This window comes from Equus przewalskii, chromosome 19, assembly GCF_037783145.1.
Source record: "Equus przewalskii isolate Varuska chromosome 19, EquPr2, whole genome shotgun sequence".
In the NCBI taxonomy this organism is placed as follows: domain Eukaryota; kingdom Metazoa; phylum Chordata; class Mammalia; order Perissodactyla; family Equidae; genus Equus; species Equus przewalskii.
Window position 1 is genome coordinate 28,115,905 of NC_091849.1, and position 16,138 is coordinate 28,132,042.

The 16,138-nt window shown below is 41.6% G+C and overlaps 1 long non-coding RNA gene and 1 other non-coding gene across 3 annotated transcripts; both read right to left on the reverse strand.

The window, feature by feature from the left end:
- Nucleotides 1-3,092: 3,092 nt before the first annotated feature.
- On the reverse strand, nt 3,093-3,195 carry LOC139077555 (U6 spliceosomal RNA). Its single transcript, XR_011530177.1, has one exon. It is a non-coding gene; the product is annotated as a U6 spliceosomal RNA (small nuclear RNA).
- A 1,480-nt stretch (nt 3,196-4,675) lies between these two features.
- Nucleotides 4,676-15,272, reverse strand: LOC103543982 (uncharacterized). Of its 2 annotated transcripts, none has more exons than XR_543058.2 (5): nt 15,096-15,272; nt 13,406-13,550; nt 12,904-13,012; nt 9,471-9,615; nt 4,676-8,869 (listed from the first exon to the last, which is right to left on the reverse strand). It is a non-coding gene; the product is annotated as an uncharacterized lncRNA (long non-coding RNA). The 2 variants fall into 2 exon arrangements; XR_543057.2 differs by having other exon boundaries at nt 12,884-13,012; nt 15,096-15,247.
- Nucleotides 15,273-16,138: the final 866 nt, after the last annotated feature.

Genomic DNA, 16,138 nt, shown 5'->3' on the forward strand with positions numbered 1-16,138 from the left:
TCACACACACAAAAAGCATCAATAGGGGCCGGCCCGGTGGCACAGCAGCTAAGTCCGAAGCTACCACTTCCTGGCAGCCTGGGGTTCGCCAGTTCGGATCCCGGGTGCAGACATGGCACTGCTTGGCACGCCATGCTGTGGTAGGTGTCCCACATATAAAATAGAGGAAGATGGGCATGGATGTTAGCTCAGGGCCAGGCTTCCTCAGCAAAAAAGAGGAGGACTGGCAGTAGTTAGCTCAGGGCTAATCTTCCTCAAAAAAAAAAAAAAAAAAGCATAAATATTCATCTTTTAAAACAATCAGTTGGCCTTAAATGTATGGGTTTATTTCTAGACTCTCAATTTTATTACATTGGTTTATATGTCTATCCTTCCCCAGTACCATACTGCTTTGGTTACTATAGCTTTATACTAAGTTGTTTGTTTGTTTGTTTTCAGATTGGCACCTGAGCTAACAACTGTTGCCAATCTTCATTTTTTTTTAATTTCTTTTTCGCCACAAATCCCCTCAGTACATAGTTGTATATTTTAATTGTGGGTCCTTCTATTTGTGGCATGTGGGATGCTGCCTCAACATGGCCTGATGAGCGGTGCCATGTCTGTGCCCAGGCTCCAAACTGGCGAAACCCTGGGCCGCTAAAGCGGAGCAAGCGAACTTAACCACTCAGCCACGTGGCCAGCCCCTCGATATGAATTTGAGGAGTGGCTTCCCTGCAAAGGCTGTAGGAATTTTCGTAGGAATTATATTGTATCTGTAGATCACTTTGGGTAGTATTAACATCTTAGCATTTAATTAACAACTTAGTATTAAGACTTCCTATTTAGGAACATGGGATATCTTTCCATTTATTTGGGTCGTATTTATTTATTTATTTATTTATCTATTTATTCATTTATTTTTGAGGACGATTAGCTCTGAGCTAACTGCTGCCAATCCTTCTCTTTTTGCTGAGGAAGGCTGGCCCTGAGCTAACATCCATGCCCATCTTTCTCTACTTTCTATGTGGGACGCCTACCACAGCATGGCATGCCATAGCGGTACCATGTCCGCACCCGGCCAGCCCAGGCCGCCAAGCAGAACATGAACACTTAACAGCTGCGCCACCAGGCCGGCCCCTGGGTCCTCTTTAATATCTTGCAGCAATGTTTTATAGATTTCAGTGTACAAGTCTTTCACTTCCTTGGTTAAATTCACTCCCAGGTATTTTATTCTTTTAGATGCTATTATAATTGGAATTGTTTTCTTAATTTTCTTTTCGGATTCTTCATTGCTGGTGTATAGAAACACAAATGAGTTTTGTGTGTTGATCTTACTATACTCTGCAACTTTGCTGAGTTTCTTCATTAGCTCTAGTAGTTTTCTTGTGGATTCTTTGGGATTTTCTATATGTAGGATCGTGTCATCTGTGAACAGAGACAGCATTACTTCTTCCTTTCTAACTTAGATAACTTTTATTGATTTTTCTTGTCTAATTGTTCTGGCTAGAACATCCAGCACAATGTTGAACAGCAGTGGTGAAACAGGCATCTTTGTCTCATTCCTGATCTTAGAAGGAAAGTTTTTAGGTTTTCAACATTGAGGATGATGTCAGCTGTGGGTTTTTCATAAATGCTCTTTAACATGTTGAAGGAGGGCATGATTTTTTTTTTTTTTTTTTTTTTGAGGAAGATTAGCCCTGAGCTAACATCTGCTGCCAATCCTCCTCTTTTTGCTGAGGAAGACTGTCCCTGAGCTAACATCCGTGCCCATCTTCCTCTACTTTCTATGTGGGATGCCTACCACAGCATGGCTTGCCAAGCAGTGCTACACCCAGGATCCAAACCGCTGAACCCCGGGCTGCCGAAGCAGGACATGCAAACTTAACCATGGCACCACTGGGCCAGCCCCGGGCATGATGTTTTAAGTGGTGAAGCACAGTCTATTTCTCACCTCATTGTCCATGAAAGGGGGGGAATATCTATAATAAAAATGGATAAAATGGGGGTAAAATTGGGAGTACTGTGGGGCCAGCTTGGTGGCATAGTGGTTAAGTTTGGCTGCTCTGCTTTGGTGGCCTGGGGTTTGCGGGCTTGGATCTCCAGCACAGACCTACACAGTGCTCATTAAACCATGCTGTGGGGGCCGGCTCCGTGGCCGAATGGTTAAGTTCGCATGCTCCACTGCGGCGGCCCAGGGTTCGGATCCTGGGCGCGGACATGGCACTGCTTGTCAGGCCACGTTGAGGTGGCGTCCAACATCCCACAGCTAGAAGGACCTGCAACTAAAAATATACAACTATGTATGGGGGGGGTATGGGAAGATAAAGCAGAAAAGAAAAAAGAAAAAAAGATTGGCAACAGTAGTTAGCTCAGGTGCCAATCTTTCAAAAAAAAAAAAAAACCACGCTGTGGTGGCATCCCACGTACAAAATAGAGGAAGATTGGCACAGATGTTAGCTCAGGGACAATCTTCCTCACCAACGAAAAAGAGTATTGTGTGTTAATTCAATAAAATGTCACCCTTTCACATCAAACTTATAAAAAAGTTGAAGGACGCTAGAATAGATGAGTTAAATGAATTCTCTACTAAAGAATACTGGCCTAATGATGTTTCAGAGAGAAATCAGATTTGGAGACTTGCTCTACAGCTTTCCTAGGAGACTTCTGCTGGTGGACCACACGCATCTCATTCACATCCAATCATCAACAGAGATATCAGACCTGTGTTGTAGCGGTTATGGTTTGGTCACCCATCTTCTGAACCTACTTGCTATGCTGGGTATTCTGCATTTTTTAAAAAGTGTCTTCATTTTTTTTCAGCTGGAGCCATCGGTAATTTAGCTGAATTTTACCTTCACTTTTTTTTTAAACTTTTTATTAAGATTATAATAGTTTACAACCTTGTGAAATTTCAGTTGTACATTATTGTTAGTCATGTGCCCTCCCCCTACCTTCACTTTTTAAATCTTAGACATGCTTTACACTGAGGAGTACTGGTTTAGGTCAGTTTTAGGTCAGTTATATGAACTCAATTGCTAGGATGAGATTTACCATTCTAAGGATAGCTTAGTCAAACCCAAATTTATTACTTGATTTTTAAATTTTTTTCTTTTAGAACTATGGAATGCTTCACAAATTTGCGTATCATCCTTGCACAGGGCCACACTAATTTCTGTATCATTCCAACTTTAGTGTATGTACTGCCGAAGTGAGCACTATTCTTCATTATTTTACTCACACTTAAAAGGTCAAAAAAGTCAGGTAATCACTTTCTATTACCCTCCAGTTTTTAGCTAGTACATATCCATGTGACCATGGCTAAGTCCATCAGACTCACTTACAAGCAAGTTGCTATTGTGTAAAGACCTAAGGAAAGGTACAGAATCCATCTCCTGGGAATTGAACGTTGGTGGTGAGAACGAAGTAACAACCTTCAGAGAGAACTATGACTATTTCTTTTGCAATCTATGGGTTGTCCTAAAGCCTGGTCTATCTGCTTTCTTTCTAGATTTTGATTCTGCCAAGAGGTCTATTCTTCCTAAAGGATGAGAAAGAAGTGAGATAGAGGTAAGGGTGACCGCACTATCAGCAGGTGACACTGGTTCTTAAATGCAAACGGAAAATGCATGGGATAAACGCTTTCACTTCCCTGTAAGGAAAGGAAAAAAATGCAGACCGTGCAATGAGTCTTCCACAATATTAGATATACTTATTTTTATTCTTTGATCACATACTTTTCAGTTCTGATATTTAAAATGTTTTTCTTTTGATACCTTAGAGCTTAATGATTAATAATAACAAAGGTGTAGTCTCAGACCAAACACTTTATATTCAATTAAAACATATAAAATCCCATTCAAAATAGCTGGTTGCAAAATAGTCTCAGATTATACAGAACAAAAGTCACTCAAAACAAGGGTTATTTGGTGGAAAAGTAAGTCCCTAGCTTTCTGTGTTTTGGGGGTCTTCTCATCAAAAAGAGAGATGATTGCTACTACTGTCAATATTTGGCTTTCCAATATCCACACACAATATTGTGTTTTTTTTGAGGAAGATTAGCCCTGAGCTAACACCTGCGGCCAATCCTCCTCTTTTTGCTGAGGAAGACTGGCCCTGAGCTAACATCCGTGCCCATCTTCCTCCACTTTATATGTAGGGTGCCTACCACAACATGACTTGCCAAGTGGTGCCATGTCCTCACCTAGGACCCGAACCAGCGAGCCCCAGGCCACCAAAGTGGAACGTGTGCACCCAACTGCTGCACCACCAGGCCGGCCCCCGACACAAACTATTTTAAATAAAATATTATATGTAATTATATTTTGCTGCCTACACAACCTTGGGCCTACAATTAGACTGTGAGCTTCTTTGGGGCAGGAAAATTTCATTTGCAATCACTTTGTATTGTATGAAATTGTAATTAAGCTGGGTAGGGGTCAGATTCCAAATAAGCAGGTTAGAATAAATTTCCAAAGATTCAGAATAAATAGGTTGCTAAGGGGACAACACTCTCCCAATGTGCTGGCTTTGTGGAGGTGAAGTGAGGGATAATCAGGTGCAGGAAGTGACAGTGAAAATCAAAGCTAAATAGGAATATTGTGATGCTAATGTAATTCCAGAAAGCACCAAGATGCAAGGGGTAGAGGAAAGAGAATTAAAAAAACCAAGAGAGCAGCCAAAATTCAAGACTACAGAGTTAGATGCAGTGCTTGCATATCCACATTTATTGGTACTCTTTTTCGGGTAGTATGCTTAGCGCTGATAATTGGAAGACGAATTGGAAGTTCCTCCTTCGAGGTGACTGACCTAGAGAGGGAGAGCCAAACAGACAACAGCACAGTGCAGGGCAACTGAAATTATGATAGTAGTACCCACAGGGGAGTATGTTAATAATTGACTAACAACAATCATACAATTAACAACCATCACTGAGGCACGCTTTAACATTCCACAATTATTACAAATCTTGACATCTATACAGACATAACGGTTCTACGTTTCAGGTGAATAAAACAAGTAATATTATCCCTTTACACTTGTTTCAAGATGAACTGAGACACATTAAAAGTTTTAAGAGTTTATTTGAGCAAAAATCGATTTGAATCGGGCAGCACCAAACCTGAAGGGGTAAGGAGTGCTCCGCCAACAGGAGCTCAGGGAGTGACCTTCACGGAGAAAAGGCAAAAGCAAAGCAACGAAAGCATCGATTGGCTATAGTTTAAAGACTAGCTGGCTGTGATTGGTTGTCCTTAGGTTTCGATTTCATAACCTTGAGGCACTTACAGGCTTAGATTCTGGTTTGCTTATGTAGGCTGCTGCGTGAGGTGGCACCTACCTGCTATGTAAGTGGCTGTACAGCCACCTCAGTCGAATGGCCTCCCCATTTAATTTAACACACTACACGGTTTTCAAAGAAATATGTCACTTTTAATAAAGAAAGTACAGTTTAGTCTTATTTGCAACTTTAGCTTAATTTAATTAACAAACATTCTTTGCTTAGCTCCCTGGCTTGGAAATATTCCATATTTAGTTCACTGTTTTCCAAAAGGGATATTACTGGCATTTTGAATGGAACAATTCTTTCTTTATACTCTACTACAATACACTGTCCTCCATTTTATATAATATATAGCACAATATAGTATATTATACTATAATTTCTGTCTCTACTATATACTATAATGTATAGTATATAATATACTATACTGTTTATAATAATATACTACAGTGTTTATAATTTATGGGCCCCACCCATAAAATATAAGTGGCATGCCCCAGTCATTGTGACAATCAAAAATGTTCCCAAATATATTTCCAAATGTGGATTAGAAGGTAGCAATGCCCTGGCTTGAGAACCACTGCATATTAGCACAGATAAAGAATTAGCACAAAGTTTATTCATTGTTTGAATATATAAAGTATTTTAAGTTTCAAGTGATTTGCTCCATAGTTTCCTTTTAATTAAAAATTGATTCTGGGGGTTGGCCTGGTGGTGTAGTGGTTATGTTCAGCGTGCTTCACTTTGGCAGCCCTGGTTCGCGGGTTCAGATCCCAGGCGTGGACCTACACCATTCATCAAGCCATGCTATGGCAGTGACCCACATACAAAATACAGGAGCATGGGCACAGATGTTAGCCCAGGGCCAATCTTCCAAAGTTGATTCCTTTTTTTGAAAGGAGATTCATTCTTTTAAAAGAAGCATTTATTAGTTTGTTTCCACAGTAGTAAGTGAAGAAAGGCCATTTCACAAATAACACTGTATCATAGTTTTATACATAACAGAATAATTACATTAACAATGTACTTTAAGTACATGTACTTAAAGAATTGATGTTACCTTTTTTTTTAATTTAAGAGTATAACTTAAAAATAGTCCCATTTGGTCAGGGCTATGGTCCTCCAGTAGTATAAAATGTGGGAGAGAACAGTGCTCTCCCAGACATCAACTCATGGGTTACATATATACTTTCAGAAGATCAGAGACTCCTACTGTAGTCACCCCACTAATATTTCTAAATGTGTTTAAAATATTTTTATTTTCCCTTTATGCCACTTCTGGAAAGCAAATTTTTTTTTAATTTAATTTTTTTTTTGAGGAAGATTAGCCCTGAGGTAACCACTGCCAGTCCTCCTCTTTTTTGCTGAGGAAGCCTGGCCCTGAGCTAACATCCATGCCCATCTTCCTCTATTTTATATGTGGGACGCCTACCACAGCATGGCGTGCCAAGCGGTGCCATGTCTGCACCCGGGATCCGAACTGGTGAACCCCAGGCCGCTGAGAAGTGGAATGTGCACACTTAACTGCTGTGTCACCAGGCCGGCCCCTTGAGAGCAAATTTCAATAACTGTACTATATAACTTTGGGATCTATCACTTGAATTTATTTTAATTTAACTCATTTGAATAAACATTTATGGAACTCAAGTGCCAGGCACTATGCCAGGTACAAGCAAACAAAGATGAGGAACAGTCTGGCTGCCTTTCTCTAGATCTACTCCAACACCTTTAAATCTTTGTGGGAGTTTAGGGACAGGACTACACATAGTGGTCCAGGTTTTGAATAACGATAAGATCACAGAGAGAGGAAACAGAGAGCAGGGAATCATGAACATTACAAAGCACTATTTTCACAAGGGAAGTCTCAGAGTGAAAACCACTTCCAATATTTTACGGACCTTGAACATCAAAGTTTTCAAATATCTATAGGCTCAAATGAAGTGTTCCTCATTGTTGCCTAAGAGTCAGGTTGGAGCTTGGAATTGGTCACTGGGTAAGACTGACTCCTTCCTGAAAGAGTATAACGACTGAAATCTTACATTTATCTCTGCTAAACCAAATTTTAGCCAACCCATTGCTGACATGCACTTGACGGATTTGCTAATGTTAAGTGAGTGTGGTATAATAAGAAATATATTTGGTCTTTGTTCCCAGTTCCTAGTACAAAGCTCCTCAAACCCTTGGGATTCTCCAGTGACCACAGTGTCATTTGTCCGTTACAAGAGCCCCTTTTGATCTTACAGGAATGAGGTGACTTCAAGTACCCTCAGATAGCCTCAGAATAAGGCTGGTCCCCAGAAAGCAAAAATGACTGGAGGGTTGGAACTTTCAGCACCACCCACCTCTGAGAAGGGGATGTGGGGGTGCTCCAGATTAAGCTCTATAAAAACTTTTTTTTTTTTTTTTGAGTAAGATTAGCCCTGAGCTAACATCTGCCGCCAATCCTCCTCTTTTTGCTGAGGAAGACTGGCCTTGAGCTAACATCCATGCCCATCTTGCCATGTGGGATCCCTGCCACAGCATGGCTTGACAAGCAGTGCATAGGTCCACACCTGGAATCTGAACCGGCAAACCCCGGGCTGCCAAAGCAGAATGTGCAAACTTAACTGCTGGGCCCCTGGGCTGGCCCTGTGAAAACTCTCGAACAAGATTTCATGAGTTTCCAGGTTGGTGAAGCATCCACATGCCTGAAGGGTGGTGCACCCCAGTTCCACGGAAACAGAAGCTCCGGCGTTCAGGACACTTCTGGACCTCACCTCTATCTACCTCTTCATCTGGCTATTCATTTGCATCCTTCACAATATCCTTTATAATAAAGGGGTAAATGCAAGTAAATGTTCCTCTGAGGTCTGTGAGCTGCTCTAGCAAATGAATTGAACCCCAGGAGAGGGTCATGGGAATCTCCGATCCATAGCCGGTTGGTCAGAAGCACAGGTAACAACCTCAGATTGGTGTCTGAAGGGGGGGATAGGGAGGGGTGCAGTCTTGTGGGACTGAGTCTCTAACCTGTTGGATCTGACACTATCACCAGGTAAATAGTGTCAGGACTGAGTTAATTGCTTGGTGGTGTTGAAAAGAATACTCTAGAGTGAGGTAAGAAGCTATCATTGAAACATTTCACAATTATATTCATGGTATTTCCTCTGAACATCTCTAAAGGTCAATTACAAGGGAAATCTAAAGTTTTACACACATTCATCAGTTATGTCTTTTTCCCTCTCTGATATGTTTTTCTTTTTTAATGTCTAAAAAGGTTTGTGCTGTTGTGGAAAGCTTCCCCACATTCATCATAATTACAAGGTCTCTCTCCAATGTGGATTTTCCGATGTGAAATAAAACCTTTGCTCTCAGTAAAGCATTTCCCACATTCAGCACACTGATAAAGTCGCCCCTCCCTGCCCCCGTCTGAATTCTGGGATGTTTAAGGAGGTGTGAGTTCTCACTGAAGGCTTTCCCAAACTCCTTACACCTATAAGGTCTCTCTCTTGTGTGCAGCCTTTGATGTGATGTCAGACCTGCATTCTGACTTTTATCATATTCTTTACAGTGATAGGGTTTCTCTTCAGCGTGTATTCTCAGATGCTTAATAAAGTGCAGACTCTGAAGCAAAAGCTGGGGAAAAAAAAGAAGTGTGGACTCTGATTAGAAGCTTTCCCCACATACGATATTTGTAGGATTTTTCTCTTGTGTGTACCCTCTGGTGTTTAAGGTCAGAAGTTTAACTGAAGGACTTGTTGCACACATTATATTCATACGGGTTTTCTCCAGTATGAAGTCTCTGATGCTTACTAAGATCTGAGCTCTAGCTGAAGGTCAGACCATACTGATCACATTCATACAGTCTGACTAGGATAGGGACTCTATAATGCAGGGTCAGATTGGAGCTCACGGTGAAGACTCTCCCACACTCATCACATTTACAAGGTTTCTCCCCAGTGTGGATCTTCTGATGGAGACAAAGGTTGGCGCTCCCACTGAAGGCTTTCCCACAAACTTCAAATTTATAGGGTCTCTCCCTAGTACGAATTACTTCATGTCAAATAAAATTTGAAGTCTTAGTGAAGAACTTTCCACATTCATCACATTTATGACATCTCTGTCTCCTAAGTATTTTCTTTGGTATAACCTTCATGACTACTCTGTGATCTCCTTCTTGGGATGAAGATTTTCTCTCCCTCACCAATAAAGGGTTTTTAATGCCTTTCATACCTACCCTTAGGGTCACAAGTGTGTTCAGGTGTAGGCTTCTGGGGATCTTCACCTTTTCATCTTCCCAGGAACAGGGGGGTGACATGCTACTTCTTCAGAACTTTTCTTCTCTTGAGTCAGTTTTAAATTTCTAAACCTACACTCACCTTCTGAAACAAAACAACAACAAAAAAGTATTTAAATTTCACTGCTAATAGAGAAACATGATTTTCCAATAAGGGGAATAAATTCTATTTTCCTTTGTTCAACAGATTTGTAAAACCAGCTATAGATAAAGAATAAAACACATAGAAATTCACACTAAATTCTTTTTTTTTTTTTTGAGGAAGATTAGCCCTGAGCTAACTACTGCCCATTCTCCTCTTTTTGCTGAGGAAGACTGGCCCTGAGCTAACATCCAGCATATATAATCTAGGTGACCTTCGCTTTAGTGATGACTTTTTAAATACAACATCAAAAGCATGAGCTGAGAAAGAAAAAGTTGATAAATTTATCAAAATTAACAACTTCTGCTCTGCAGAAGTCACTGCTAAGAGACCGAAAAGACAAGCAACAGCCTGGGAGAAAATCTTTACAAAACTCATTATCTAATAAAGGACTTGTATCCGAATTATACAAAAAACTCTTAAAACTCAACAATCAGAAAACAAACAACCCAATTTAAAAATCAGCATAAGATCTAAACAGACACTTCACCAAAGAAGATATACAGATGGCAAGTAAGCGCATGAAAAAGTGCTCAGCATTTTATACAATTTGAGAATTGCAAATTAAAAGGAGATACCACCACACATCTGTTAGAATGGCTAACATCCAAAACACTGACAATAGCAAATGCTGTCAAGGATGTGGAGCAAAAGGAACTCTCATTCACTGCTTGTACAAATGCAAAACAGCACAGCCACTTTGGAAGAGAGTTTGGAAGTTTCCTACAAAGTTAAATATAATCTTACCATATGATCTAGCAATTGCACTGCTAGATATCTATCCAAATAAGCTGAAAACACAAAACCTGAACATAACCATTTATAGCAGCTTTATTCACAATTGCCAAAACCGGGAAGCAACCAAGAAGTGCCGCAACAGAGGAATGGATAAACAAAGTGTGGCACATCCAGACAACGGAGCATTATTCAGCGAGAAAAAGAAATGAGCTATCAAGCCATGAAAAAGCATGGAGGAAACTTAAATGCATATTGCTAAGTGAAAGAAACCAGTCTGAAAAGGCTGTATGATTCCAACTATATGACATACTGAAAGGCAAAACTATAGACAGTAAAAAGATCAGTGTTGCCATGGGTTCAGATGAGAAGGGGAGAGAGTGAGGCCAGGGGATTTTTAGGGCAGAGAAACTATCCTGTGTGGTACTTTAATGGTGGATACATGACATTCTGCATTGGTCAAAACCAAGAGAATTCTAAGGCACAAAGTGTGAGCCCCAATGTAAACTGTGAACTTTAGTTAATAATGTATCAATATTGGCCTCATAACAAATATACCACAGTAATGCAAGATGTTACTAATAGGGGAAGCTGTACTGGGAAGAGGAGAAGGTTGCTATATGGAACTCTCTGTATTAACTGCTCAATTGTTCTGTAAACCTGTAACTGTTCTAAAATGTAAAGCTTATTAATTAAAAGGAAAAAAACTAATTGGAAACTCTGAGTATATGAATGGGGCTTTTTACCATGGCCTGCACATAGGATCACAATGGGGTGATCTGGCCAAGCTGTTTCATCATTGGTATCTACGTCTTTCACTTAGCATGGTCAGATTCCCCAGAGCAGGCTCTTCCAATCGCCCGCCTAGAGAATAAAGGCATCCTAGGAGCTGACTAAGGAAAGAGGGCTGGAGGGTAGACAGAGGAGGGGGGCAGTCTTAGCATTCATTGTGCATAAATTCACTTAATCCCATTTCAGTACTACACTCCTATCCTTTGCTGTGCCTAACATCTCTCAGTATAGGCATCCTCTCCAGAGAAAATCTCCAATATTCACCTGTGATGGAGAGGCAATCACACCCATCAATGTGGAACAGGCTGGAGACCTCAGAATCTAAGTGCTTCTTAAACAACTTAAAATCACCTCTCCTTCTTTTAGCTCCCACAGCACTCTCATTCCCAGAGATAACTCATGTTGCCTCTGGGGATTCCATCATATGAAACGAGTTTTCTCACTGACAGGGAGTTTGCAAAATCAATTAGCTTTAACCCGTCTGCCATCCTGCTTCCAAAACTTTGTTATTGCCTCTCTCTGTTTCCCTTGTCATTGTGCGTATATGCGTTTTAAAAATCTTTTTACTCTTGTTTGCCAGGGAATTAAATTAGTTGCTGCGGTCACTGTTGTCTTTACCCACATGTTCATACCTCTAGTAATAACAAATAGCATAATGTATGTTTTAAAAATTTACAGGAAGGGGGGCTGGCCCGGTGGTGCAGTGGTTAAGTGTGCACGTTTCACTTTGGTGGCCTGGGGTCCCCCGGTTCGGATCCTGGGTGCAGACATGGCACTGCTCATCAAGCCATGCTGTGGCAGGCGTCCCACATATAAGGTAGAGGAAGATGGGCATGGATGTTAGCTCAGGGCTAGTCTAGCTCAGCAAAAAGAGGAGGACTGGGAGATGTTAGCTCAGGGCTGATCTTCCTAAAAAAAATAAATAATTTACAGGAAGGATACAATACATTCAACTTCCTTTCTTCAGCTAACATTGTGCTTTTGCGCCTTATCCACGTCAATAGCTATAGACATAGTTTACTTCCTTCAACTGCCATATTACTTTCTATTGTATGACTAAAAATTTTATTTTTTCCCATATTTGACATAATTTTTTTTAATATTTTCAGTTTTCATTTTGTATACCAGCACTTGGAGCCCGGTCAGCCTTCCTATACATGCAACAGACATAGAAAAGTACGTGTAAGTGAAAGAACACAGAAAAAGCCAGAGTGAATAGGAAAGAGGTAGTAGGAACAGACAGTAAAAAAAAAGCCTCAAATTGCAGTTAATACAATATGATTTAGGCAAAAAGACAGAATAATTCCCACAGGATCATGAACATTCTATAACTGACTCAAAACCTTATCCTGAAGACAGTTACACGCATTTGTAATCAGACAAGCTGACCAAAACCTGGAATCTAGTCTGATCCCTGCTTTTCTCTTTAAAGTCGTTAAATATGAATGATTTTCTTTCCTCTTTAAGAGTCCTATTAGAGCAATAGGATTCCATCCAAGGGGAATTCAAACTCTGCAATTCCCACTGCCTTCTTAGGTTCCCTTCAGATCCCCTATTAGAGCAAAGCCCACAGCTACCACATATTCCAGTGGCTGCTGTAGAGACGGAGCCACTCAGCAACAGGATCACACTGAGAGCTTTTCTGCTTAGAGCAGACACTGAATGTTCTACTTCAACCACATACCGTAGTAATGCTGGACACACCTGACTCTATGGCTGGGCGAATGCGCTACCATGAACAGCACAACCAGCATGGCTGTCACAGTCACTTGGTATCCCATGATCCAACATTCAGTATCTGTGATAGGTGGCCCTGAAAGAGAGCAGAATATTTTATCTATATAAGATATAAAATAATTGTAACCAAATTCTCCTGTATGACATATACTATGTGGGAATTTAAAAAGTAGAAAATCAGGGGCTGGCCCAGTGGCATAGCGGTTAAGTGCGCACGTTCCGTTTCAGCAGCCCAGGGTTCGCTCATTCAGATCTTGGCTATGGACCTATGCATCACTTGTCAAGCCATGCTGTGGCAGGCATCCCACATATAACAGAGGAAGATGAGTACAGATGTTAGCCCAGGGCCAATCTTCCTCACAATCAATCAATCAATCAATATTGCTTTCACTTCCAAGAACAGATAAAGGAAAATATCTGTTTTCCTCCCATTCTCTCCCTTCATACTGGATTGAACCCTGGTTCTTACCCTTCTCTTGTAAGGAATGGTTGGATTATGGAGATTCACTTTTTAACTGTGTTGCCAAGGACAGGAGCTTAAAACATGGTGACCTCTGTGCTGTTTCCATGGGTTCCGTCTCCCTCTAGGGTATTTTCTGGGTACTAACAGGAACCTAGGAAAAAGTGTGTAAAGATGGGCCCATGTGGGCATCAATATGAAAACTGGAGTAAAAAATCTTAGAGGTGAGAGAAAAATCTAAGAAAATCCTAACAGAGAGAAGCAAACATTTTCATTTCCAAAGATAAAGACAAAATGAGAAGCTAGTAGCTCTATACTTGTTTAGAGAAAACTGAAATTTGCCCACTCTCCAATTGTTGGATAGATGCCTCCCCACAGACCAGAGATCTAAACCCCTTTCCTGGGGTGAGCTCACATTCTCTCTCCCACCTGTTCTGGCTCAACCAGCTTTCTCTAACTCCCCCAGCAGAGTCACCACCTCTTCCCCACTCTCAGGATGCTGCTCCTGCACCCAGGCTTGCAGCTCCTCGGGTATGATGGTCAAGAGCTGCTCCAGTCTCAGCGGCTCCTGGATCTGCTCCTTAGTGTGTGTCTCGGGCTTCAGCCACTGGTGGCAGAGCTCCCAGAGCCAGAGCCCACTCAGAGCCTCACAGGACTCAGGTATCTCACGGGGCCCAGGGATCTCTCGATAACAAAACTGTCCGAAACGCCGGCAAAAGCCCTCCCTGGTCTGGGGTTGCTTCCTTTGAATGCTGGATTCCTGTTTCGCAACATGTTCTATCTTTCTCCACCGTCAGTATCACAAGCTCCACAGGCTCCCCTGGAACGTGGAGGGAGAAACCTCCAGCTTCGCTTGGCTTCATGGTCTGCTGGCTCGATATAAGCCCCACAAAGAAGGTATTGAACTCTCTCCGTTGAGAGATATTCCCCTTAAAGTTCTTTCCAATGTGGCAAGGAAGTAGGAAACTCAACTGGGACAGATATATTTTGATTTAGAAAACGGCATAAGAAATTACTGTTAGAAAAAAAAAGTAAGCTAAATTTACATGCTACCAAAAGACAATTTCCAGAATAGTTTGTCCATAAGCAAAGAGAGACTGTAAGAGAACACAGATCACAAACCCAGATGCCCAGATAATGAAAGATTCTTGCTTTTCTTGCTTCTCGAAGAAATTAGCTGCCCCTTCCTCTGTGATTCCACAGCATTTGTTTATCTCCTCCATGGTGCTTACCAGGTGATGCTGGTACTAATCGTTTATATGTCTGTCTCCACCAACAGGAGCTGATTTCCCCCCTTCTATATAACAATCTCACATTTATACACTCCCTTACAGTTTAAGAAGTGCTTTCACAGTTTCTTGATGTCCCATCAAAACAGGATGAAAGCTAAAAAAGCCAAATAATATGTACTTCCAAATAACTCTAGGGCTCCGAAAAAGAATAAACAGGAAAACCTTCTCCTGTTTAAACTCCTTTCATGTGACAGATCCTCCCAGACCCTGCGAAAGTGTGCAGCCCAGCGGTGAGGGTAGGTGGTCCGCCAGGACCCAAGTCTGACCCGCGCGGAGGAGCAGCAAGGAGACTCGAGTGTGACACGTCCCAGGGAGCCAGACCAGAAAAGGGGGCCCCGACAGGGCTTCCAATCAGCCCCCATGGCCACGCCCACCGCGGAGCCCAGGGACCCTCACTTCTGACTCACCTCATTCTTCTAGCCAGCGAATGGGACCCTCTCACCCAGAGTCCTAGGTTACGAAGGAAGAGGTAAAAGTTAACTTCTAACTGACCTTAAAGAGGCCTGTCCTAGAGCCAGCCTAGGGTACACATACCAAGGTTACTTCCGGGTCCTCTCTAGGACGCTGGAGGGCTCACCTTCTCACTGTTCCCCCCCCCCCCCAGCTCCAATTCCTGCACTGAGGGCAGAAAAGCCGCCAAAGCTTTCAAACTCACTCACCGCCCCCACCAGAGTTAACTGGCTGTTTGCTTCTCCCACCAACACTGCATAGAGCATTTACAGACCCCTTTCTTTGTGGTGGGAAGAGTTCTGCACTTTGCACACATTATTTTATTTGAGCCTGGAAATGGGGCATGAGGTAGATGGTTTCCTGATAGTCAAAGAACTTGAAATTAGACCTTAGCTTGTTTCCACAAATCTTCAAAATTTAACTCAGTCACAGTGTTTCTTCCTCTAGCCCTATGACAGGACAATTCTAAGTTTGACGAGTTTTGTTTTTTTTTTAAAGATTTTATTTTATTTTTTTCCTTTTTCTCCCCAAAGCCCCCTGGTACATGGTTGTATATTTTTAGTTGTGGGTCCTTCTAGTTGTGGTATGTGGGGTGCCGCCTCCGCACGGCCGTGTTTGAAAAGTCATCATTTGATTGTGTCTAACTCATATTTTACAAGCTCTCTAGACAAGTCTAACTTAGGCTCCAAAACCTGTTAACAAATGTTAATTGTTTTCCCTAACTTTCAGTCCACTCCCTAACCGGGTCGCAGTCTAGTTTTGCTTCTCTATGGATGCAGCAATGGATAAGACTCTCCCAGAAAAGGCTTGTAGAATTTTAAAACTTGTAGGGGAGGAAAACATAATTTTCCCTCTACCCTTCTAAGTTCTTGGCTGGGGGCCCTGTAACAAAAGGCAGATTAACAAAAGAAAAACAGACAAGTTTACTAACATATGTATTTCATATATACATGGGAGATACCCAGGGAAAAATGAGTTACTCACAGAGGTGGTTTAGAAT